General features: G+C 36.7%; 1 long non-coding RNA gene across 3 annotated transcripts in view; it reads right to left on the bottom strand.

The window, feature by feature from the left end:
* The window catches only part of LOC309634947, a 429,791-nt gene that overhangs the window by 184,077 nt on the left and 217,714 nt on the right, over positions 1-28,000 (bottom strand). For all 3 annotated transcript variants that reach the window (XR_014248512.1, XR_014248513.1, XR_014248514.1), the window contains one exon: positions 3,067-3,176. This is a non-coding gene — a long non-coding RNA (uncharacterized lncRNA). The remainder of the gene's footprint in view (positions 1-3,066; positions 3,177-28,000) is intronic.

The following is a 28,000-nucleotide window of genomic DNA, read 5'->3' as shown; positions in this document are numbered from 1 at the left end:
TCTCTGATATTTAAATGTTTCACCTTAAAATAACTGTCCCAAGTGCATATGAAAGCCAAGAGTCTCCTTCTTTCCTCTAATGTTGTGCTTTGCACACTTTTACCATACACAAGCCAAGTTTATGGAGAAATCAGTAGTTAGTGCTAGAATTCATGAATAAATGTTATTCCAGTAGGTGTTTCGGTCCAAGGGAGATGCTTTTAACACAAGTTTATATGGGCAGATTTGCTGAATTACCAACTTCAGCGGATGTTTATAGTCTCAGAGTTCACCTGAAATTCCCCAAGAAATAAAAGGCAAGGCATTTTTTTATTAGGCTGGTAGTTATTTCCTTTTCTCTAAAATCTGAAGAAATTCACTTAGTGTCTGATTATTACTTTATCATCTGATGGATGTCCTTCTCCTGGGATAATAAAGTATACAAGTGTCTTCCCCAGTTATACGAATGAAGTTATGAAGGAAAACTATGCAAACTGGTTGGTTTCCTACAATAAATTCAAAGCTTAATAGACAAAATTTCTATTTTGGCATCCTTGGTGGCTTAAATCCATGTCACTCATTATTTTCAAATTATTGTTTGAATTATTGTTGAATTATTGTTTTCTCATGTAATTCTACCACTCATATAATTAATAAAGGCTACCATAAAATAAACATACATATTTGCATTATCTGTGCCTCTGAGATGAATTTATTATTGGAATTTACTGCATTTAATGGCAGTACAAAATCATCACCTAAATTCATAGTTTTGTGAATATAACTGACACTATATGCTATACAGTTCAATTCTTTTTAAACACTTCCAGACTCACACACATGCATACACCATGAGATTATAAATAATGGCATTAAAAAATAAATAAATAAATAAATAAATAATGGCATTTTGCATGTTAGGCAATTACTTTCTGAATAATCTGTGTCCATTAATATTCTCGTAAGTTATTGTGTTTACAAATAAATGAAGACTAGCATAATTGCAGTACTCACAACAATGAGTTAACAGCATGAGTCCCCAACTGACAGGTAAGACAGTAAGAAAGAATGCTTATTCTTATTCACCACTGTACCCAATGCCTAGAACAGTGCCTGAATTTAAAAAACATTTGTTTTAAAAAATGAATAAATAAATCCTCTATAAATATTAAGTGGAAAATAATTTTCTCCTTTTGAAACTCTTTTGTAGTAAAGCGATGTAGGGGAGGATATATTTTGGTTTAAAAGAAAACAAATTTGACTTACATATATTTGACACAGAACCAGTAGCCAGGTGGGCAGGATTTTAAGGTGAATATTTCCCCTTTACAGGAGAATCTATAAGTACCTAAATGTTGAAAAATCACAGCGATTTACAGTTGCTGGAAAACCTTACATGCAGCAAGTGTGGTAACCAAGGAGACCAGTGTGGATGGGCTGTCACAAAGGGCAGAGTGAATTCAGGTAAGCACACTGAACTCAAAATGTCTTTGGAACATGTGTCTGAGGGTGATGCACTTACCTGCTCATATCTAAGGACCTCAGTCATCTCTCTGGTTGAAGACACTTGGTCTAACATATCAGCTTGTGGAGAAAAGCATGCAATGTGCCTGGTTCACGGGAAAACATAGTTTTCCATGAAGTGTTAACTCTTGGCCAGCTCTGCACCAGATGCATTGTTATGGTAACACCCCCATTTTCTCTCTTATGCTGAAAATGTCTGAGTTCTACAACTTTCCTTTTGTGGTGATGAGTATGAAAACAGGGTGATGGAAACATGTGACATTCGTTCTAACAAAACAACTTCCTAGCTATGTAATTCTTGACATAAAACAAGGAATTTGATTTTTCTGTTTATCCTGCTCACCCTCAGCCTGGCCTAAGTCCAAAAGTCTAAGTGAGGTTGACTCTTTTGGTCCAGGGTAACTCTCTAATCCCCAGCCCCTACCCTTTTCTCAGACCTGCTCCAAGGCTGTTACTGGAGGTTTTATTGTGCTAATAAGAAGTTCTGGATGGATAGGGTCCACCTTTCAGATTTTTTAATGAAATCAGAAGATGTCTGCTTGTGGACTCAAAAACTTTTGTTTCATAACTGCTACAGAATCCCACTACATCTTGGAACCTAAAGATAGGTGTATGGGGCAAAAAGGAAGATAATGATAAAAAGGAATATTAAAGTGGGAAAAAAAGTCAGAGAGTTCACACTTTAGGGGTTTTTCCATCCTCCCAGCTATTTTTACTTGCTAACTCTGCCATCTCTTTACAGATGTTGTCTGGCTCTCTGCCAGGGTGATTTACACCATGCTGGTCGCACGCACTGTCAACTCTGGCTCCACTTTCCCTTCCCAGTACTGCCAGAAATGTGTCACTGGAAAAGCTGAAATACTGTATGTGAAAGTCAAAAATGAAAGAACTAAGTGGGACATCTAGCCTAGGGGAGGGAAGGCTAAAGAGAAGGCGTGTAATGGTATTCAGACAGGTACAAGGTGCCTGCTGTCTCTGTGGAACTATGTTTTCAATTAAGAATGAACTAAACAGAAACCTGAAGATGTCACCAATTGGAGGGACTTCAGAATTTATCTGGCCCAACATCCTCACTTTAAAGTAAAGACATTTATGGTTGAGATATAACCCTTAGAGGCTAAAAAACTGAGCTTGACAATCCACATCTATCCTTCAAAGGAGACTGATGTACTGAGGACATTGTCAGACTAATACTTTATAAGCCTATTTTCTATTATGCAGGATGATTTCAGGTGGTACAAAGGCAGAAGTGTATTTTAATAGTTATGTATTTACTTCTCCCATATATACTTTAAAAAATAGAATCAGCACAACAATTCAGTAATATATAAATTTCCTGTAAGTGAAAATAAACAAATCCTATGATGTGCCAAAGAGAAATTGTTCTCTTGGAAATGTGGCCTAGTATTTGTCCTTGATCTTCACTGCACCATCCCTGCCACCTCCTTAGCATTGGAATGGGGCTGAGGTGGAGGAAACTGGAGCTTCTTTGAGAGACCAACAATGAGGAAAATTTTCCTAACATCAGAGGTCTTTATTTTTAAGGGAAATTGGCTTACTCACTCAGGTTATGGGAATTCCTTTAGATGTATCCCTGGAAATGATTAAATCCAGCCGTCCTTGAAACTATGAGACATTTGATGAAAGCTTCACATGTTTCAATCCATAAGTGTCTGTTATAATTGAGAAAATGTGAAAAGTGATAATGCGGCCAAAAAGTAACAATACATTTAATATCTAACATGTATCATGCGGCAGACAAGTGAGGTGTAAGTTAAAACCTCATATTAGATAATCCTAATTTCTTATCACAATTTTGGGGGTTGGTAGCAGTAAAACAGGAAAGGAATAAACAGACAGAAAAATCTAGGTTTGGGAAAGAGATTTTTATCATTATTATTTCTATAAACTATATGGACTAACATTCCCCCTAAATCAATACAAGTGTTAAATGACAGTATTTCAACATTGAGCTTCAGCCTCTCTGTAGTTAAAATGGGTGAAGAATAGGGGTACCAGAGTTAGGTCTTGTTTATTTTACCAAAGCTAAGCTTGATCTAGATACAGCCTGTTGTGGGACTTATGAAGACGTAGTTCTATAAGAGAGTCAGCTCAACTGACTGCTTCCTACTGCTGAGCTTGGAGAGGAATCTGGTAGTAGCTTTGGACCACTCCATTTTAGGGTAGCTGAATGTCTGTACCACATTCTCCAACTGATCTTCGGTGCAGTGGTGTCATTGTACCTAAGATTCCTGCTCATGAATTGTCTACTCACTCAAGTTAAAGGAATCAATATTGAAAGAAAAATAGCACTTGGTTGTTGATTTTCATAAATGACTCCAGGACTTTGAGTTTTGCAGGCCTGAGAGATTTGTGACAGACTCAGGAGATCTCCAGCTACTCTCAGAATATGATCAGAATCCGAAAGTTCCTGCTTAGTCACTTCTCAAGAACAGCAGTTGCCTTCTAAGATTTATTCCAAGTTTCCTGGCAGAGGATACACTGCTATGCTTTTTTTAAATTAGTTTTAGGCCACCAAATATAATTTATACCAAAGCTCTCAGGAGAATTACTCCTGGAAAACTTTCCCGTTACCAAGACAATGTGTCAACTGACTTCTAGAGTAATAACACAATTGACCTGTCAAAACACACCTTGTATCTATAGAAAATATGTTATGTTATTAATGATTTATATTTAACTGACTTTCCCATTACTAGCTACCCCCCTCTTTATTAATGTGAGACACAGGACAACTCAGGATCCTATGAAGTTAATAAAGGGCTTTATTTACATCTTTTGAAAAGGTATGCCAGGGGCTTCTTCTAAGATCAAAACTTTCAGTAGAGTTAGCATAACAGATTCTTGGATATGCAGTGAAAAAAATTATAAGTGAAAAGAAAGATTCCAGAGTTAACCTATAGCAACAAATTACACACACACACACAAACACACACACACACACACACACACACACACACACACACACACACACATATGTTTATTATTAGGCAAAAGTCATCAATAGAATTTTGTGATCATGCAAATTATAAAGACAAAACCAGAGACATGGTTAAGTACATACTTTTCTCATTTTTCTTTGTACAATAGTCTCTAATTTGCAACAATAGTAATGTCAGGCTAATCGGTTTTCTTACCAAAATAATAAACATTGATTGAACTGAAGAATTTTCTGTTTATGACTCGCTGTGCCTGCTTTTAAGCATTTTGAAAAGCAACATGTTTTTTGCAAAGTCATCATTTGATCCAGATGTTAAACGGATTCTCTAGGTTAGCTCATCTAGCCATGTAATTGAAACTTGTTTTACTGTACGATTCAGCTCATCATATTTCTTTTCTACTATCTTTGATTTCTTTGACTTGATGCCAGTTGACATAATTATCAACATTGACTTCAACTGTGTATATGAATTTTGTCTGTTGGGATCTCACCTCCACACAAATTCTAAATACTGGAATGCCCCAGTATTTAATTCTTTGATTCTGTGGCTTTAAATACCTACTCTGCACTGTTGACAGGCAGATTTTTATGTCCAGCCCAGCCCTCTCCCTTGAAACACAGACCTATGTGCAATTGCCCACTTCACATCTCCACCTAGGCATGCATTAGGCATCACAAACTTAATACGACTAAAACAAATGGCCAATCTTCACCGTCCTGCTCTGCCCAATGTCTTCTCCATCTCAGTTCATAGCAACTCCACCCTTCCAAAGTCTTTGCCCCAAATCAGTGGCTTCATCTTTGAATTCTCTCTTTCTCTCATACCCCATGTTCAAACCATAAGCAAATCCTATTCATTCTACCTTCAAAATAGTTTCAGAACCTGGGAACTTTTCACCACATATACAGCTACCAAGCTAGTTCAAGCCTCCATTATCTCTTGCTTGGATTGTTGGGATAGCACCCTGTATGGTCCTTCCTTTAATCCTTATGTCTTGTAGTTTATTCTCACTATACAATAGCCAGACTGATCCTTTTGTAAGTCATACCATGCTCTTCTCTGCCTCAAATGCTCTAATGGTTTTCCATGTCATTCGAAGTAATAGCCAAAATCCAAATGGAACCTACAGGGTTATCCCCATCCTCCTGCCCCCAGCAGTTCTGACCTATGTCCTTCTACTCTCACTCTTGCTGGAATCCAGGTATCTGGGTTGTGAAGAAAGAGAGGAGAGAGGAATGAACCATAATCATAGACTAAGAGTTTAGAGTCCATGGAGGGTTTTTTTTCTCCAACAAGGCTTCTGCATGGCTCATTTATGATGACAGGGAGAAGGTTGGTTATAAAGAAAGCAGCACAGCTCCTGGCCATAGCAACTGTGCACTCATCCTCCCAGGACAAAGGCTGGGTCTCTTTCGTCTTTTGCATTGTGAATGCTAATGCAGTACCTAATATATAGCAAGAAGATAAAAAATATTTGATATGTGATAAATTGCTAGAGAACACATAGCTCTTTCAACAATTTTGGCAAATAGTCTTTTGGAAAATATCATGAAAGGTATCTTTATCAGTTAACGGTATGCCATACCCGATATCGATTACTTTCATGCTAGTTACGGACGGGTTCACCAACACGACCACATCCCTAACACTGTTAGCCTACCAGTTCCTAGGTTCCCCTGGCATTAAATGATCAGGACACTTAATGCCAAGTTGTGTGAGTAGTTTGGAGGCCCCGTTTCTAGGCTTCACTTCAAGGGTCTCTGAATGAGGTACTTTTTCAGTATGGCCCTTATTCGTGCAGAACCTATTCTCTACGTCTTTGAATTTATAAGGAGTTTCTTGGTCAAATTTTCTAAGCCTGAATATCTATATCTTATCAGTAAAATTTCCCAGAATTTGTTTCCTGTATCCTACTGACCCAAAAGAATTTCTAAGCCTGAATATCTATATCTTATCAGTAAAATTTCCCAGAATTTGTTTCCTGTATCCTACTGACCCAAAAGAGAACTTTTCTACATATTAAAAACATCATAACTGTTCCTTTCATTTCTGGGACATGAAGATCTTCAGGCTTACTGACTAGGAACTTCTCCTGAGGCATTTCAAATGTTGAACTGAGAAGCACGTTAGGGAGTTTCAGCATGAAATTTCATATCCAATATGATCCAGCATCAAGTCGCCTAAGAACTAATAGTAATGGAATAGTATTTGGAAAGGTGATGCAGTTCTGAAATAGCATAAGCATCTATATTTTATCAGAGTATAAAAATCTCTATAAATGTCAACCTTCAACCATGACTGAATGGTAATGGTCAATGGGATATCTACAGTATTTCAACAGTTTCAGAAAATGTCTCAGTCCTAGTTCAAGTGTGGACTGGATGTAAAGATTTTATGATGACACATATTTAGGCCCTAAAGACTGAAGGAACATATGTTTTGTTTTCCTTATTTTTCACATGCTACTAATTTATTTTCCTTCAGGTCAAATAAATGAACAACAAAAATCAAAATGACTAATCAAACTTTTCAAAAAGCCCTCAAAGTAGCCAGTTTTATCACAGTGTTTATCCATAGCATTATTCCCTCTGTTTCTAATACTTTTTCACCTTGTTCAGAGAATTCCTACTTATTCTTCAAGGATTACTTCAGGTGTCAATCACCCTCCTACCTCCTCTGAGGAACCCGTCCCTTCCCCACTCACCATCACAACCTTCACTAGGGAATCGTTTTCTCTTTCCCCTCTGATCTTACAGCATCTCTCGTATTTATACTGTCCATATCTTTCCAACTAGACTGTGATCATCCGGATGCCAGAAACCATTTTTTCTAACCTTCAAGTTCTCAGTGCAAAGCAAATAAAGTGTTAAACAACATTTGGGATTTTAAGGAATGAAAGCAACCAACATCGTAATGTCTTTAGATCAGTTAAACAAAGCTTCCCTTTTATAGACTCTATGCTCTGCAATCTTGAATCTCAAATATCACTGTGACCTGAGCAACAGTCAGAATGTCTCTGCCAGTGAGCATGTCATGCTCAGTGTACATTTTCTGGCATCTGGGCTGATCTTCTTGGCCAGAATTCACTTCATGTGGATTGAGGACAGCACTTATAGGAGAAGCTGCCCTATCAACTTCAGTAACGAAGAACATTGATCTTTCCTAAAAGTGGGATCACACCACCTATTCTCACACAGATTCCCTCTAGCAGAATCCCATCCTCCTTGAGACATGTTGGACTGTAGAGAACAGAAAGGGTCATCCGTAGCTCTTTCCCACCCACTTTTCTGTGACAAAATTACCTTAAACCAACTTATCCTGTAGTCCCTGCTGCCCTCAAACCAAAGCAACTCTCAAGGTGACAGAAGTCTTGATCCACCACCATGCTCCTAGCACACAGAAACTCTAGACTATTTCTTTACGTAAGCATTGACCACAAAAGGACAAACCAGTAAAAGGATGGCACTGACTTGAAAAAGAGAGAAAATTAGTTTAACTGGTACAGATACTAACTTCACTACTCTCAAGAGCATTATTTCATTTCAACGAATAAATATGTGCAGCAATATGCTTTCTTGATTTGGTATTCCTGCTCCATCTGAAGCACTTGGCAAAGGCAGGCAAATATTTTGGCCCTGGTGGGGAGTGGTAGCATTGGCTTTAAAACTCCTAGAGCAAGTAGGTGAGCAGGAGACAAAGAGGGTGTCTTTGGGTCAGGTTTCAATGTACAGATTCATTTTGTTGATGTGGCTATAGTTTTATGTTGTAATTCTATTAGAAATGCTGGGGAGGGGAATACTGGATTTTTCTGGGGTCCTCACATGCTAATAATCATTCACCACTGACACTTGAACAATTTAATGCATTGGAAAATAAATCTGTGTTTCAAATCCTCTACACTGTGGAACTTAGTGTTCCCAGCTTGTTCTATTTTTGCCGTTGGACCATTTCATTTTGAAGACACACTTGGGGAAGATGACAGCATTAATTTAGCTAACAATATTCACTTTGTTTTCATTAGTTGTTTTTGTAGTTTTATATTTTGATGATTGATCTGATAAATGTATAATACCCAGAGGGTGCCTCTGTTTGTATTAATAACCGCATCTCATTCACACTTCATCAATGATAGACCAGCTCAGCTCCACTGTCAAAGGAGTATGAATCAGAAATGTTCATGAGAGGCGGGATACTTTTAATGCAGATGGAAATTACAGGGAGGGTGGGGTGAGGTGGGTAGGGAGGAAAAGTATACTCTGAAGTACAAGACACTGTGTAGGGGCAGCAGACATGGGTTCTCTAAACAGCTGACTTGGGCAAGTCAATTAAACCATCTAAACCTCAGTATTTTCTTCTTCAAAATGGATATGGGCAAGTTACACTAGAAAAAATTCATGATTCTATAATTGTATACTTATATACGATGAGTTTATAATTGTATCAACACTATTAATTGAGCAACGATGACCCTTGTGATTCCCTAACAGAAAACTTTAGAAAGAAGAAATGATGGTGTAAATGATTTTTAGAAGTCAATAAATTATAATAACCATTTGCTGGATGCTTATGTGACAGGTATTATGCTTTTTTATGCATGTTATATTATTTTATCAGCACTATCATATTGTTCTATGGGTACTTCATCCTCATCTTAAAAATTTAAAAATCTAGCCTCAAAGGGTTTATGTAACCTGCCCAGTCACATAGCTAGAACCAAAATTCATATCCAGAACTCTCAGACTTCTAAGCCTGAGCATTTAAGTATATCACCTCTGAGTTAAATTCTATAGCAGCCATATTTATAAAGTTTCATCTTCCAAGTGTACACTGCAATCACAAGTGTCCATATCTGTGTCACAGAAATGCACACCATTTTGTTGAGTCCATAATATAGAGATATGTTCTACACCACACTACACAATTGATAGAGCAGGGGGAGATAAAAGTAGCCTTAGAAATAAACGCTTTGGAAAACATTCTAAGAAAGAAACAATAAGTACTTGAATTTATTTTATTATTTGTTTATGAATGTTGTCTCAGAATGTCTACATCCAGGAAAATGCATGTGTACTTCCGTTAATATCCTCAACACATTAGATGAAATCATCTTTACATGCGTGTTTCCCTCACTATACTTAATGTTTCTGAAAATGAAAGCCCAAGCCTTATCTTTAAATTCCCAGCATGTAACCCAATGTTATACAAATATAGAATAAACAGTAAACATCAGCTATACATAATTTAATGAATAAACATTTCCCCAAAACCAATTTATCCTGAAAATTTACCATGGTATCCCTTCCTTTGTGAGTCTCTGAAAGAAGAAAAAAAGTAAAAAAGAAATGTTTAATTCTACTAGAGTAGAAAAGAGAAAGCAACTGAGGCAGAAAAAGAAACTGAATATTTAAAACATGGTTAAGCATCTATGGGAAGGAGAAAATAGTGCTATCAGAATGAGACTAAACCTTACCAAAAGGAAGGTAGCCTGAAAACTATTTTTTTAAATGTGTATGTTCCTTATCTGATATAATTTATAGGAAAAAATTTAATAGTGTTTTCTACAAGATGGTTTATAATGACTTCAAGTATTTATCAACTCTACCAAAAGGGAGTTTGAAAAGTGGGCCATTGTTAAGATCCAGATGACCGATGGGGAACTGAACCCATTAGCAGCTGAGGGAGCATGGCCTTAGAAGACACCAACAAAGCAGTTTGGTCTTAAATTATGATGTGAAAACTTAAAGGTGTGAAAAGAGACCAGAAGTAAGAGTTCTGCTGTCATAGTAGGATCTCTGTCCTTGGTCATCTTGGGGGCAGGTAGCCTATCTTGTTCTCATTCTCCCCATCCTCCTTATTTATCAGTATCCTAGAGTAAATAATAACCCAGCGTAATTAAGTATATGGAAAATGAATCTATAGTCACCCCAGGTTAGATTTCTCATATATTTAGAGAACATGTCCATATCAGTGGCCATGAGTCATATCAAATAAATGACCATTTCTCCTTAAGCATGCTCCTAAAATTATGTACAAAAATAGCTACTTAAATCTCCGCTGAGTCCTTCTGTTGTCTTTGAATGCTGATTCAGAAGGACTATTTGGTGTTTAAAATCTTCAATGCCTTCTTTTCTAGTCTTTTTCTTATTGTTTTGCATGGGAGAATAGAGATATCTAAGTCATACTGCCAGGGACTCACATTAGCATAAATATTTCTTTTTTCTATGCAATTTAAAGGTGAACTTTATGATGAAGAAAAAAGAATGTCATCAGTCGTCTTTTGCACAATGGGAATAATCCCGTGTAATCAATAATAATTTTGCATAAAAGTATTTAATTTTAAGTGATCGTGATAACATTAAGTGGTACTATCTTTGTATTTCTCCTGCTTTCATTAAATTGCTCCTTTAGCTGTGTCATTACACAGACAGGAGTACATTGATAGGTACCTGAGCTTGTAAAACTCAATGAAAAAAACTCATTGTGGTTCTTTCTAGTTTCTCCCTGCCCTAGATCCTCTCTCTTCCCTTTGCTGCCTTTCTCTGTGCCCCAGGAGACTGATCCCTACGCATTGCATCAGCCAGGATCCCTTCCAGCTGTTCCCCACAGGGGCAGCCAATTCGAGGCACTCCTCACAAGAGATTGAAGGAGAAGGGGGAGTAAGAAGGTTGGGAAAATGTTGCCCTCTACCTCTCTGCTCTGAGTGGTGCCCCCCCACCCCGCCTCACAACCCCAGCTCCTGCCTGGCAGCTCCTCCTCATTTCTCAAGCTCTCTCTGATTCCAGAAACACCACTGTCTCCCCATTTCCCTTTAGACCAGGGTGTGGTATTGGCTTCCTGCTGTTGCTTGTCTCGGTGTCTAATACCCTTTCTGTTCTCTGACCCAGTAAGTCATTCCTGCATTAAACTCTCTTTATTGGAGTGGATTCTGTTTCCAACTAGGTTTTGACTGATCAAATTGTGAACTTGAAAATAGATCAACTTAAACTTTTCCCATTCCAATCCCTTAACTCTATTGAAATATCTATGAAAATAATGCCCCTTCTCTTTGTGTAATTGAAACTGGGATGAACCAGTTCAACAGTAACGTAGCCAGAAGGGATCTTTAATCCTGGTAATCAGGGAGCATACTGATGTTGGCGAATGTTTACACTGGACAACCGCTTCTCCTTGCCCCTGCTCTGGAGTCACCATTCTTGCCAACGGCAATGGGACATCATATGCCCTTTTACTGCAGTGAGAACAGAGAAGGACAGAGCAATACTCGGAGGTCAGAGAGCAGTGTTGGAGTGATAACACCTTGGAATCTGAGACAAAACAAAAACTCAATAACATTGATCGCGTCTGGATTGAAATTTTTTACATTTTGTTCATCAGGGATTTTTTGCATTAACTGAATTGTTAACATATTGCATGTTTGAATTATTTATCTTGGTTAATGAGTTTTTTTGGCACCCCCTCATATTTTATACCCAAGATGAGTGCCTCACTCTCCTCTGCCTAGTCCAGGCCTTTTTGGAAAGAGTCAGAAAATGGAAAGCTGTCTCAAATTGAAAGACAGCCAAGGCTAGATTATGGTACTGTTATTAAAGATGCAAACTTAGAATTCAGACACACTTAAGTTTGAATTTTTCCCCTACCACTTACTAGTTGTGACCTTGGACAAGTTTCTTAAACTCTCTTAGCCTCAATTTCCTCATTGCAAGATGAAGATAATAATATAGGTCAGTAAACCCTAATCCGCATTGCAACATCCCAAAAGTTCTTAGAACTAAATGATTGTTTGTACCTTTGGCACAAACTAATTTGCAGCAAATTCTTACTGAGCTGAGGTAAGGCAATTCATAGTCTTTATTTACCCCACATATAAAGCAATTACTTATGGGGTGCTGCCTCAGATGCCACTGGGGTTGATACAAACTAAATATATGTTATATGCACCATTTAGCCTGCCTGAAATCTAAAAGTTCTGAATTCAAAAACTTCGATAAGTCTAAGGGTTTTGGATAATGACTGTGAACCTGTAATGGCTCTTTGTGGGTATTCAATGAGATGCTGCATGAGAGGACGTCCCATCACAGAGTGGGCCACCTGGTGACACTCACTGGAAAACAGGCTTTCCCAGAATCCTAGAAACTCAGAAGCAGAGATTCCATTCCAGGCCCAGACACTGCTTGCTCCCTGGTGGAAGATGAGACCTTGCAGACACTGAGTTGGATTACAGAGGCAAATAGGTTATATAAATCCTTCCAGAAAATGATGTAAACCCTGAATATTAAAGGGCAGTGTCATGGCAAGAATGAAGATGTATCCTCTTTGTGTGGACAATGCCTCAGGCAGCTATAGGCTCCTGTTAGTTCTGGGGAGAAGCCAAGGCAGCTATGCTGACATATGCTGTGTCTGCTCCTATCCTGTGTGGCCACCTCCCCTCTGATTAGGTTTGCATCCCTGGCTAATTAAATTAGGAACTTAATCTAACCATGCAGTAGTGCAGTATGTGCGTTGGGAGTGGGTTTCTTCCTATCAGTTGTAACCTGGCTGAAGCGCTGCAGTGCTCAATAAACATTGCTTATTAATGTCATCTTAATCATGATTGTTTCCTAACTGGCAGCAGGCATTTTTCAAAATTGAAGCTTTCTTAGAAATCAGTTGATTTACAGCATAATCTTTGAGCAATTGCAGATGCAGAGACTAAAATTTCACTGTAATTTTGACTAAAAGCTTGATTGAAGAAAGTAAAAACGTCATCCCAGCCTGGGGTGGGATGGGAACTATATCAGCAGAACATAAATGATGAAGAGACATCTAGACTGGACCATAACAGAGACAATCCTTTAATGGTACATGACTAAGGATTTTACCAATTTCCAATAAGAATCAGAAGTTAATTTCAAAGCCTGCTTTATATTCTTCAGAGTTCCTTATTTTTAATTATGCTTAAATTAACTTGCAAGAACAGTATAGAGTTTTTATTTCACAGGGTAGGTTTAGTCATTCTCATTTTTTTTTTTTTTTTTTTTGCCTACACATTGTCTTCATAGTTTTAGATGATTAATCTTATTGGGGACCCCATCTGTAACTTCAAGCAGAATTCTGGTGCTCAGAATGGGCAAAGCAGATTAGAGCCACTCTCAATGGTAGCCTTGTATCTGGGGGAATTACTTGTGAAGATGACCCAATAAATGGCTACAAACACCCCTTAGACTTGCTGATGTTAATGAGGAGTTTGTGTACTTACCAGAATCATCTGACAAGATGGGCAATGGGGTAAAACACTTGACTCACTCTGCTTCAGTTTCATTTATAAAATTAGGGAGTTGCACTAGAATATTTTTTCAAATCTTTTCTTTTTGCAGAACTCTTTCCTTATATTATTTTTTACAGTAGGAAGCCCAAAATATGACATAAAAGTAGAGGCATACTGTTTGAAGCAGGAGTTGAAGTGCCAAGTCAAAACTTAAATACTAACAATTTTCATATGTATTTGCCTGGGGTTTTACATTTGGTCTTCTGTATAATTCTTTAGGATGGTGGTTCAGATGTCATTATGTCATTCCTCTTCTGTGCAAGCAGGAAGCACATCAAGAGTTAAGTAACTTGTAACTTGTTCATAACCACACAAGTGACACCATGACTTGAACTCAGGTCTCCTGATTTAGAATAAATATGCAGAGGTCATTTGCAATAATTTTCCCTAGCCATCAGAAAGTCTCAATTCTAGTCATTGTCATTTCTCTGTTATTAGTTCCTAGTTCTAACTAGATACATACCTGGTGGATGCTCTAGAGGTCTGACTGTCACCTTCCTTAAAGCAGTTCACCTGGCATGTCCAGGTAGTGTGGTCAATGTTGTTACCTGTAGAAATGCAGCCTAGCTTATTCTGGAGCATCAATCTACAGTTAGAGAACTTCTAGGTCTAGTATGTTTGACAGTCTGTAAGGGGGAGCTTTGAGCACATAATCCTATTAAGCATATTGTGTTTTATAGATGTGGGGGAGTTGGAGGGGGGAAAAGAAATAGAAAAAAAACACAATTAGGTAGTACATCTTATTTGTAATTTGCTCTTTTCTTTACTCTCAGTTCATCTCTTGTAGCTGAACCAACAATCTGTCTCCTTCCAAACAAGTTTATTTAGTCAGCATAACCAGTGACATTGTGCCTTGTATAATAAATTCTCTGCTCAAAATGATCTTAATAATGTAGTCTTTTCAGCTCTGAGGGAGGAAAATTAGCCTTAGTTAGAAAAGGCATTTCTATAATTCACTTTCAATCATTTCGGTGTCAGTAACCACATATATGTAGATAAATCAATTTTGGATCAGACCTTAAGTTGGATCATTGGGAAAGAATATCAGGACAGTGAAATAATAGAATAAACAGAACCACAGCCCATATGGTATAACTCTTTCACTTCTCTCATCTTTACTTTTTGAACCCAGCTTTTTTCCCTATCAATGAATACTAAAATAGCATTATTAAGAGAGATTATTGACCTCCTAACCATCCAAACCAATGGCCCTTTCTTCAGTTCTTGCTTGCTGTCTTTGAATTCCACATAGCATCTGACTCTAGTAATCATCTTCTTAAAATGCTCTCCTTCTTTGAGTTTGCGGATATGAAGCTATTACATTTTTCACCTTTCTGAAAGTCCTGAGTTTTTCTTCACTTGCTCCCAATGTTAAGTTTTTTCTTCTTTTTCTCTTTATTTACCTTCTACTTCAGATGTCACATCTAGTTTCTAGCTTCAAATATCATTATAGGGAAGACCTCCAAATACTAATAATTGTAAATTTCCTAGTGGAAAGAAATGAAACAATGGGAAGAAGAGACACAGGCAGTGACTAATCCACATACTGTTAGTCACTCACTGGAAAGAGAATCCATGTGTTTCCTGGAAAAGGGATAGACTAGATTTACAATTTAGGAGCTGTTCAAATTTTTACCCTTGTTTATAAAGCTAATAGTAATCCCCTTCTGCTTTTGGAGTTTGGGCAAGTTTCCTCTTACATAAACTTTGCCTCTTTGTTTCTCCTTACTAATACATAGTTATGGGATTTTGAATATTGACTCATTTCTTTCATGTCATGCTACATCGAAATAGACCACGCACAAAGCAAACTTAAGCAAGAGAACTTACGAAAACTAAATATGAACCCATATGAAAAATGTTAAAATGAAATTGTTTTGGTAGTTTTATGGATATCCTTCCCAAATCTTTACTTGCATAAAGATTTTTCTTTTTATATAAATTGAAACATCCATGGTAATTTTGAGGGAGAGAGTACTGAAAGGAACATAGGTCCTTGAGTCAAGTCACAGGTTCATATAGAGGTTTCACAACTTTCTAGTTCAACCTCAATTTCTTTATTTCTGAAACAGAATTATTACAAATGCCTGCTATGATTCTTGGGAGGATTAAAGGTAATGATGTAAAATGCCTATAAAAAAATAAATAAATAAAATAAAATGCCTATAACATAGTAGATTCTTATAAATAGTAGTTACTCTTATAGTATACCATCTCCATAGCGGAGAAGGAGGACCAGGAGGCTAAAATAAATCTAAATGAAATGAAGGAAATCAGACTGTGATTCAACTAAAATCAAGAAGTTGAAAACAGATCAAGATATCCTGCACTATACTTTTATTCAGTATTCATAACAAGTATAATTACGACTATTATTTAAGTTTTCTTGTGTAATAAGGGAAAGAGCTAAACAATATGGCAAAATCCAATACAGTTAAAAGCTCTGGTACATGTGACAAGAAAAGTTAAGAATTTAAGGGCTGCCTGGGTGGTTTGTTGCTCTGTGCAAGGTTGTCAAATAGGTTTATGTATACTTGCATTATTGGATTATTTGATTTCAGCCTTATGGTGGATGCTATTAGCCTATGAAATATTGAAAAGAATTTAAAGGCTGGATATGAGCACAGGATGGTCAACAGAACCTGACCAATGAACCTATCTTTAGATGCAAGTTTAGATGCAGGAAGGGAGGGGTCAGGTGCTCTGTATCTGCCATCCCTGGTAGTCTGTGGGTATTAGATTGCATTTTCATAGCTGTATGGTTAGGTTATGTTTTTTCCAAGTCTCTCTGAAACAAACTTTGATATAAATGCTTTGTGCCCCAACAAGCCTTAGTAGACTCAGATCTTCATGCAGTGAAAAGATGTTTCCCCTGCTTCAGAAATCAATCACTGCAAACAGCAGAGGGAACTTAAACTGCCTCATACTGGTGTCAAGCTTAAAGAAAAGAGAAAAAAATACCTTGCTCCATGAGGATGAACAGCAATATCATAGCAACTGACCTTTGACTGAGTGGTTATAGGAAAATGCTCTATTTGCTCCCCTGAGCCAATTGAATCACAATGCTCATTGTACCCTGGAAAAATATCAACTTCAGCTAGAAAAAAATGGAATAACTGAACAGAATGTTTGATCAATTAATGGCTTCCTTTTAACCACATCTTTAGCAGGATAGGCCTAAAAGAGTAGGCCTATGACAAAAGCTACAAAACAGCTAACCTATCTTAGATTATTCCTAGAAGGTCTTGGGTACATCTCCTAGAAAGTGAACAAAGAAATCATGACACTATTTAATCAGTTTTCAATTATCCAGAAGTTGGTAATCCTATTTGTGGATGGTTCATATCTATTCTCCTTCTGCTCTCTCTCGCTGAATGCCTTTGGCTATTACAGTGTCCAAGTGCACTTCCATGAGAGAGGGGCAGGGAGAGATGTCAGCAAGCGTACAAACTGAGAGACCCATAAAAGTGAGAGAATAGCAAGCACTGTGGCTAAATGAGGCTTAGGTACTAACTGCAGATCTAAAAATTCCATGCTTTTCCTGAAATCATACTATGATGTCCTACCAGCTCAGGGCTTTATATTACCAGCATTCAATAAATATTAGTATAAAGAAAGTATAGCACAGTGATAAGAGTCCAGGGCATAGAGTTGGGTTACCTGTGTTCACATCCCATCTCTAAACTTAAAGTTGAATGACTTACTTACTTGACCTCTCTGTGTCTTAGTTTCCTTATTTGAAAAATAGCAACGTGATAGATTGCATTGTTATCAAAATATGGGTTGAAGGGGCAAAGTCTGGAGATGAGAATGTACCAAGGGAGAGAGATTAATTAAATTTCTGCCATTTTCACAGCTCCCAATGAACAGTAACAAGGGCAGCTATCTGTGGTGGAGAAAACATATACACTTTCCCAAACAGAAAGTCCATAGACCATGTGACTTTCTTCCCAAGCACCCTTTCACTGATGTGATTAGTTCACCATGAAGAAGGTGAATCCATAATTGATGTATATGCTCCTTGGCAGGAAATAAACAACAAGTGGGTCAACAGAAGCATCAAAGAAGAAATTTAAAAATACCTTGAGACAAATGAAAATGAAAAAATAACTTTCCAAAACCTATGGAAAGCAACAAAAGCAGTTCTAAGAGGAAAGCTCATAGCAATATAGGCCTACCTCAAGAAAAGAGAAAAATCTTAGATAAACAATCTAACTTTACACCTAAAGAACTAGAAAAAGAAGGATAAGCAAAGCCCAAAGTTAGTAGAAGGAAGAAAATAAGGATCCAAGATGAAATAGAGAGTAAAACAAACAAACAAACAAACAAAAAACAATAAAAATGATCAATGAACCTAAGAGCTGGTTCATTGAACAGATAAAGAAAATTGATAAACCTTTAGCAAGACTCATCAAGAAAGAGTTTTGGCCAAATAAATAAAATCAGAAATGAATAAGGAGAATTATAACTGATATCACAGAAATACGAAGGGTCATGAGACTACTGTGAACAAATATATAGCAATAAATTGGACAACCTAAAAGAAATAGATAAATTCCTAGAAACCTATAATCTTCCAAGACTGAATCAGGAAGACATAGAAAATCTGAACAGACCAATTACTAGTAAGGAGATTGAATCAGTAATCAAAAAAGTATAAACAAACAGAAGTCCAGGACTAAATGGATTTACTGGTGAATTCTACCAAATATTCAAAGAAGAATTAATAACAATCTTCTCAAACTTTTCCAAAATAGAAAAGGAAGGAGCATTTCCAAACTCATTTTACAATGTCAGCATTACCCTGATACCAATCAGACAAAGACATCACAAAGAAAGAAAATTATAGGCCAATATTCCTGATGAACATAGATGCAAAAATCCTCAACAAAATACTAGCAAACTGACTCCAACAATACATTAAAAGGTCATACACCATGACCAAGTGGGGTTTATTCTGGGGATGCTAGGATGGTACAACATCTACAAATCAGTCAGTGTGATAACACCACATTAACAAAATGAAGGATAAAAATTACATAATCATCTCAAAAGATGCAGAAAAAACATTAGACAAAATTCAATATCTTCTTATGATAAAAAATCTCAACAAAATGGGCATAGAGAGGACATACCTCAACATATTAAAGGTCACATAAGACAAGCCCACAGCTAACATCATACTTAATAGTGAAAAGCTGAAAAGCTTTTCCTCTAATATCGGGAACAAGACAAGGATGTCCACTCCCACCACTTTTATTCAACACAGTATTGGGAGTGTTAGACACAGCAATCTTACAAGAAAAATAAATTAAAGTAATCCAAATTGGAAAGGAAGAATAAAACTGTCACTGTTTTCAGAATACCTGATTCTATATAGAGAAAACTAAAGATGCCACCAAAAAATGTTAGGACTAATAAATTAATTCAATAAATTTGCAGGACACAAAATTAATATACAGAAATCTGTAGTATTTCTATATACTAAAAATGAACTACCAAAAAGAGAAATTAAGAAAATAATCTGATTTACAATTTCATCAAAAAGTATAAAATATCTAGGAATAAATTTAACCAAGAGGTGAAAGATCTATATTCTGAAAACTATAATACACTGATGAAAGAAACTGAAGGCAACACAAACAACTGAAATGATACATTGTGCTCATGGATTGGAAGAATTAATATTGTTAAAGTACCCATATTACCCAAAGCAATCTACAGATTAAATGCAATCCCTATCAAAATACCCATGGCATTTTTCACAGAACTAGAACAAAGAATCCTAAAATTTATATGGACCACAAAAGACCACAGATAGCCAAAGAAGCCTTGAGAAAGAAGAACAAAGCTAGAGGTATCATGCACCCTGATTTCAAACTATACTACAAAAGCTATAGTAATCAAACAGTATGGTACTGGTACATAAACAGACATGTAGATCAATGGAACAGAATAGAGTCGAGAAGTATACCTAAGCTTATATGGTCAATTAACCTATGACAAAGGAGATAAGAACATACAATGGAGAAAAGACAGTCTCTTCAGTAAACAATGTTGGGAAAACTGGACAGCTACAATCAAAAGAATGAAACTAGACCATTTTCTTACACTATATATAAGAATAAATTCAAAATTGACTAAAGACTTAAATGTAGGATGTAAAACCATAAAACTCCTAGAAGAAAACATGGGCAGTATGCTCTTTGACGTTGGTCTCTGCAATATTTTTTGTATCTGTCTCCTCAGATAAGGGAAACAAAAGCAAAAATGAACAAAAAGAACTACATTGAAATAAAAAGGTTTTGCACACTGAAGGAAACCATCAACAAAATGAAAAGATAGCCTACTGAATGGGGGGATACCTACAAATGATACGTTTGATAAGGGATTAATATCCAAAATATATAAAAACTCATACAACTCAATATCAAAAAAAACCCAAACAGTCCAATTTAAAAATGGGCAGAGGACCTGAATAGACATTTTTCCAAAGAAGACACACAGATGGCCAACAGGCATGTGAAAAGATGCTCAACATCACTAATCATGAAGGGAATGTAAATCAAAACCACAAAGAGATATCATCTCACACCTATTAGGGTGGCTACTATCAAAAAGACAAGAAATAACAAGTGTTCGCAAGTATGTGGAGAAAAATGAACCTTAGTGCACTGTTGGTGGGAATGTAAATTGATACGGTCACTCTAGAACCGGTATGAAGTTTCCTCAAGAAATTAAAAATAGAACTACTAAATGATCCAGCAATTCCACTTTTGGGTATTTATTCAAAGAAATGAAAGCACTAATTCACAAATATATATACTCTCCAATGTTCATAGCAGCATTATGTAAAATAGCCAAGATATGGAAACAACTTGTGTCCACTGATAGATGAATAAATAAAGAAGATATGGTGTATTCATACACTGGAATATTACTCATAAAAAGAATAAAGTCTTGCCATTTGCAACAACATGGGTGGACCCAGAGAGTATTATGCTGAGTCAAATAAATCAGACAGAGAAAAACAAATGATCTATGTTACCACTTATACGTAGACGCTTAAAGAAAAAAAAAACTAATGTTCAAATGTAACAAAACAGAAGCTGACTTAATAGATATAGAGAACAAGCTGGTGGTTGCCAGAGGGGAAGAGGATGCGGAAGATGGGAGAAATAAGTGAATGGGGATTATGAGGTACAAACTTCCAGTTATAAAATAAATAAGTCACAGCCATGTAATGTACAGCATAGGAAACACAGTCAATAATATTGTAATAACAATAATATTGTAATAACTTTGTATGGCAACAGATGGTAACTAGACTCATTGTGGTGATCATTTTGTAATGTATAAAATTGTTGAATCAATATGTCATACATCTGAAACTAATATAATATTGTAAGTCAATTACATGTCAATTAAAAAAACACACATAAAGAAAGCAGGAAGAAATTAATAAAAATAAAGAATAAGATGGTGAATTAAAAATAGAAAAACCATAGATTTAAGTAGTAAACATAAGGATGAAGAACATGAGAATGATAACATGACTTACCATATTCTGAGGTTCTCTTTTAAAAGGTCTGAAATATTCTTCCTCCTCAAATCTCTCAGATTTTCCTTTCTCCCATTTTTATAAAACATCATATTTTGCTTAGAAATAATACAACATGCTCCTAAAATGTATTCTTATTTCTAAAATGGATAAAGCGCTATCTCTTAGAATTCAGCTCAGCCAAATTAATGTCACCAGACTCATACTAGATAAGGAGGACTGGCATTCAAACTGGAGAAGGTCACTGTTCTCCTGTAGCTCATCTAGTAGGGAAGACAGACCTATACAGAGAAATGCAGTTTTAGGGTAGTCAGCATGTGGTAATGGAGTTAAATCAACAATAATAATAATTCATTGCTTTTTTTCCCCCTTTTGCAGAAGGAAAATTTACTCTGCTCAAGACAATTTATTGTACAACAAGCTTTAGCAGGGAAAAACAAAAATTGAAATGATGTGATTTGAGTGACAGTTGTGTATTAATATTCTAAAACCTATGACAAATCGCTTAATCTCCTTGTGCCTCAGCTCCCTCATCTAAGAAACCAGGAGAATGACTGTACTCACAGTACTGAGCTCACAGCGTGCAAGGTTCAAATGAGATAATGTTCCTGAAAACCTTTTTAAATGTGCTATGTGCAAAAGTTATTTTCATTGACGCCATTAGCATCAAAGTGTAAATGATTGTGAATTTCACACTTCTTCCACTTGCTCTTGAAAACCATCTTCAGTCACCACTTTTTAAAGTCAACACTTTCTTAAATGAATAGTGTACAAAGGATCCTGATTCACAAATTTAATGGCTGCACTCCTTCATCTTAAAGCCATAGTCATACCCCAAATTAGTTAAGATCAGTGTGTGGTCCAGAGTGTAGAGTTCTTTGTAGCCTAAATATTGCGACTCTTTAGGATATGTTGTGTTTACTCTTTTAGACTCTATTCATTATTTAGACATTCTTTTTTTTTTTTTTTTTTTAATTTATTTTACTTATTTATTTTTGGCTGTGTTGGGTCTTCGTTGCTGCACACGGGCTTTCTCTAGTTGCGGCGAGCGGGGGCTACTCTTCATTGTGGTGCGCGGGCTTCTCATCGTGATGGCTTCTCTTGTTGCGGAGCACAGGCTCTAGGTGTGCGGGCTCAGTAGTTGTGGCACGTGGGCTTCAATAGTTTTTGGCTCGCGGGCTGTAGAGCGCAGGGTCAGTCGTTGTGGCGCACGGGCTTGGTTGCTCTGCGGCATGTGGGATCTTCCCGGACCAGGGCTCGAACCCGTGTCCCCTGCATTGGCAGGCGGATTCTTAACCACTGCGCCACCAGGGAAGCCCCTATTTAGACATTCTTATTCATCATGTAATTACAATGTAATTACAATTACAAAACAATAGAAGTTCCCCAAACTGACCTCAGGTTAACAGATTCTGCTTACCCACAGCTCTGCTACAGGATGAATGCTCAAACGAATACACCTTTTGAATGTTGACATTCTGTTCCTATCTTTGAGTGATATGCTTACTAAGAGTTGATGTCTATTCCCAAACTCTTTAGGTGGATTTTACTGGTAATTATAAGCATGTAATTAAATTTATTAGTAAATAAACTAAAAATGTAAGTGGGAGAAATTGAATTGTTTCCATCAATTTGAAGTTGAATGGTTTAGAAAGATTCAAAAATAGGCAAAAAAGTCACTATCAAATGAGTTGTGGACAAGACAATTATATGAGGTTAAGGGGAAAGAAGATAAAAAATCTAAAGGGATTCTGACATTGGTATTGTGTCAGAAATATCTAACTTCTTATTCTACTTTCAAGAATATGGAAATTTAGGGTCATACCTTATGATTGATGTAATAAAATAAATCAGAACTTTTATCAATGGACACAAAGAAGAGTCTAAATGGTCAAAGAATAGGCCTGAGCACTATCTCAAAAGATCGTTGAATGAATGCACACTTCATGTCTTAAAATTTAACATTTTTAATGTATATAGGAGTCATTTTTATGTTTCTTTGTTTTGACTTTTTAAAATACACTGACCAAGTATGCATTATTAAAATATTAATATTACTTTGGGGACTTCCCTGGTGGTGCAGTCATTGGGAGTCCGCCTGCCAGTGCAGGGGACATGGGTTTGAGCCCTGGTCCAGGAAGATCCCACATGCTGCGGAGCAACTAAGTCCGTGCGCCACAACTACTGAAGCCTGCATGCCTAGAGCCCATGCTCCGCAACAAGAGAAGCCACCGCAATGAGAAGCCAGTGTGCCGCAACAAAGAGCAGCCCCCGCTCACCACAGCTAGAGAAAGCCTGTGTGCAGCAATGAAGACCCAATGCAGCCAAAAATAAATTAATTAATTTTAAAAATTAAAAAAATAAAATATTAGTTTATAAACTGAAATTATTTCAAAATGAGAACATATAAGAACACACATGATTATTTTAAAATTCCATTAAATGAATAAATATGAACTAATTCCCAATTCAGTTTCAGGTAAAATAATAGACTCTGTAAGGAATAGAAAGACAAATAAAGCTAAGCACCCACTTTCAAGGCTCTGAAAACTCACAGACTTCTTACATGTGGGAAAGTTCTCAGATACCTATGTACTCACTGTAGAACTGAAAACAGAGAAGAACAAAGAGCATCTTTGTCTACTACTCAATTCTGTAAGGGTTAAAATTGCAACCTGCTGCAGTCCTGACCAGCAGTGCACTCTGAGAGGAAATTAAGATAACAGTATGAGGCACTCTGTGCTTTGGACAAGCAGCCCCCTTAGATAGATGTGTATCTCTGGAAGGATTTTAATGAACCCAGATTCTTGCATCTTCTCCTACATAGAAAAGCACTAAGATCATTAACCTGAGATATCTCTTCTTGACTAGCAGTAATCTTTTACCAAGATATATACATGAGAGCACATGTTCTCTAGCCAAAAAATCACATATAAACCGGCTTCTCCTCCTACGTCTTCAGAACAACTTCCTCAGAGCTACTGAGAGGCTGTCTCCCAGGCTCTAGTCCTCAGTAAGGCCCTGAATAAAACTTAACTCACAACTCTTACACTGTGCATTTTTCCTTCAGTCACTACCCTTCACGTTGTGCAGATCACAACTGGCATAACCATTTAGAGTGGTTATAATGTGGTCAAAATGAAATGCATCCTTGGTTTTGGTGAACCAATCAGACCCAAGCACTAAAATAGCTGATGTTTTAGAGTCCATTTTCTATGTCAGCCACATTAACCATTTTTATTGATAGGAATTGTCACTACATTCCTACCACCATCTAGGTAGGGACAAGTAGAAAATACAATGATTAACAAGATCTCTGAATTATTTGCAAAGTGCAATGGAAGGTCTTTGAAGGATTTTAAGGTTAATGACATGATCCAATTTACATTTTAAACACTCTCAGATTATTAGAAGAAGAAAGGGTTAGAATGGAGAGAAAAAAGAAAACCAGAAATGATGTTAATATGTTCTGTTATCTCCAGGTTTCTGAAATTGTTTTATCATGTTTAAGGTGTGGTGAGCACATCTCAACTTCCTTATCCCAGAGTCTAAGCTCCTTGATATCAGTAATCACAAATCTCACTGCTTGAAAACATACATCTAGAATTTTCTCGAATTATCTTTATTTAAAAGTTTGTCCTGAAATTCCCATACACAGTAAAGAACGTGGCAGAAATTCTAATAAGTTGGCTTCCAAATGGCATCTCGCCACCTCTTGCACCCAGAAGCAACATAAGCCCTTCCTCATTTTGGCTCAGAATATATGGCCACTGCACTCAGGGAACCTAACACACAATAAGTTTAGCTCATCACACATTTTGAAAACTACTTTCTCAGCTAACTTTTGAAAATGTGAGAAGACTAAAAAAATGATGTCAGTTCTTTATCATTTTCAGCTACTTCCCTAAAACTAGATACATTTGCTATTTATCTTTTTTTTTTTTGGACACATCAGCCAATTTTCAAGGCAATTTGAGTTCACTTTTTGTGAAAGAGTCTTCAGGAAAATATTCTGTCAAGGGCTTTGGGACAATCAAGATAAATGACACTCCTACATTTTGCTCATACTAATCACCCCTTTATGAATCTGCCCAAAAGCATGAATTCCTCTCTCCCAGGCTGCTCTTTATACAATCCTAATGCTGCTGCCTTCTGAGTCCTCTCTGCTTCATGCATTATCACTTCATTCGCTGTCTTGTTCCCCTATTGAGCTGCCTCTCCACCTGAGATTCTATTCTCAGAGTGGTTCTGCTTGGGATTTTGGATACTAGAGATTAAAATTTTGAAAGAATGAAATAACTGATCTTTTAGGTAACCCTCCTCACTGTCATCTCCCAGAGGTTGATATTTTTCTATTTCTTCACCTAAAATTTAGATAATCTGTAAAAAAATATATACAATGGATTTGGGGAAATTTGAGTCTACCCATCGGAATACCTTCTGTTTGTTGTCAATATATTTTTTCCTTTTCTTTTTAATTTTTTTTATTGGCATATAATTGCTTCACAATGTTGTGTTAGTTTCTGCTGTACAATTAAGTGAGTCAGCTATATGTATACATATATCTCCTCCCTCTTGGTCCTCCCTCCCACCCCCCTCTTCCCAGCCATCTAGGTCATCACAGAGGACCGAGCTGAGCTTCCTGTGTTTTACAGCATGTTCCCACTAGCTATTTATTTTATGCATGGTAGTGTATATATGTCATTCCTAATCTCCCAATTTGTCCCACCCTCTCTCTTTCCCTCCCTGTGTCCACAAGTCCGTTCTCTATGTCTGCATCTCTATTCCTGCCCTGAAAACAGGTTCATCTGTACCATTTTTTTAAATTCCACATATATGCATTAATGTACAATATTTTTTTTTCTCTTTCTGGCTTACTTCACTCCGTATGACAGACTCTAAGTCCATCCACATCTCTACAAATGACCCAATTTTGTTCCTTTTCATGGCCGAGTAATATTCCACTGTATATATATACCACATCTTCTTTATTCATTCATCTGTCGTTGGACATTTAGGTTGTTTCCATGTCCTGTCTATTGTAAATATTGCTGCAATGAACATTGTGGTACATGACTCTTTTTGAATTATGGTTTTCTCTGGGTATATGCCCAGTAGTGGGATTGCTGGGTCATATGGTAGTTCTATTTTTAGTTTTTTAAGGAACCTCCATACTGTTCTCCATAGTGGCTGTATCAATTTACATTCTCACCAACAGTGCAAGAGGGTTCCCTTTTCTCCACACCCTCTCCAGCATTTATAGTTTGTACATTTTTTGATGATGGCCATTCTGACCATTGTGAGGTGATACTTCATTGTAGTTTTGATTTGCATTTCCCTAATAATTAGTGAAGTTGAGCATCCTTTCATGAGCCCCTTGGCCATTTGTATGTTCTCCTTGGAGAGATGTCTATTTAGGTCTTCCACCATTTTTTGATTGAGTTGTTTGTTTCTTTGATATTGAGCTCCATGAGCTGTTTGTATATCTTAGAGATTAATCCTTTGGTTGTTGCTTCATTTGCAAATATTTTCTCCCATTCTGAGGGTTGTCTTTTTGTCTTGTTTATGGTTTCCTTTGCTGTGCAAAAGCTGTTAAGTTTAATTAGGTCTTTTTTGTTTATTTTTGTCTTTATTTTCATTACTCTAGGAGGTAGGTCAGAAAAGATCTTGCTGTGGTTTATGTCAAAGAGTGTTTTTCCTATGTTTTCCTCTAAGAGTTTTATAGTGTCCGGTCTTACATTTAGGTCTTTAATCCATTTTGAGTTTATTTTTGTCTATGGTGTTAAGGAGTGTTCTAATTTCATTCTTTTACATGTAGCTGTCCAGTTTTCCCAGCACCACATATTGAAGAGGCTGTCTTTTCTCCATTGAATGTTCTTGCCTCCTTTGTCTATTCTTGCCTCCTTTGTCATAAATTAGGTGACCATATGTGCGTGGGTTTATCTCTGGGCTTTCTATCCTGTGCCATTGATCAATATTTTCCAAAACTCACACAGAGTTGTAAAAGAAAGGAAATATTAGACTGCAATTATTGCGTGGTAAAACTATCAAAGAATAGGTTTTTAAACTTTCTCTAAACTAGGCTGGAATAGGAAGAAATCACAAATGAGATTAAAAATTTTGATTGATAACTCAATGTGAGTGATGTGTGGGAAAAATACTAGGTTGGGAGCCGAGCTTTGGTTTTTCCATGTTTTTGTAGCTGTTAGAACTTAAGATAATGAGGGTTTGTTGTAAAAATATATATATGGAAAAAAGAACTAAGGGAATCTTTGCTAACCCAGTAACAGATATATTCTGGATCTCAAAGGAGAAGAATAGAGTTTGAGAATTAGAAGATGGTTTAAGATCCAAAGTCATTTTACTATCAACATTAACTTATCCTTTAGTTAGACAATCTCTTGCCAATATTGTAGCTCAGCTCCTCTCTCTAGCTCTACTGCTAGATATCTTTTAGTTTCTGCTTACTCATGATATCTGTACTTTGATCTTGAATGTATTCACAATCTCTGCATACTCAGTTTCTCTTGACCACTGCCATCTTATCATCTCTGATACCTGACTTCTGTATCTTTTCCAGCATCAGCCTTCATCACCAACTGGAACACTCTTTGTATTTTGCACTCAAATTCTCCAAGGAAAAGAATCTGATTGAGTGTTCTTTAGTCA

The sequence above is a fragment of the Balaenoptera borealis genome, assembly GCF_965194805.1.
Source record: "Balaenoptera borealis genome assembly, chromosome: 9".
Taxonomy (NCBI): Eukaryota; Metazoa; Chordata; class Mammalia; order Artiodactyla; family Balaenopteridae; genus Balaenoptera; species Balaenoptera borealis.
Note: the sequence above shows the minus strand (reverse complement) of the source record. Positions and strands in the feature narration are given on the sequence as shown.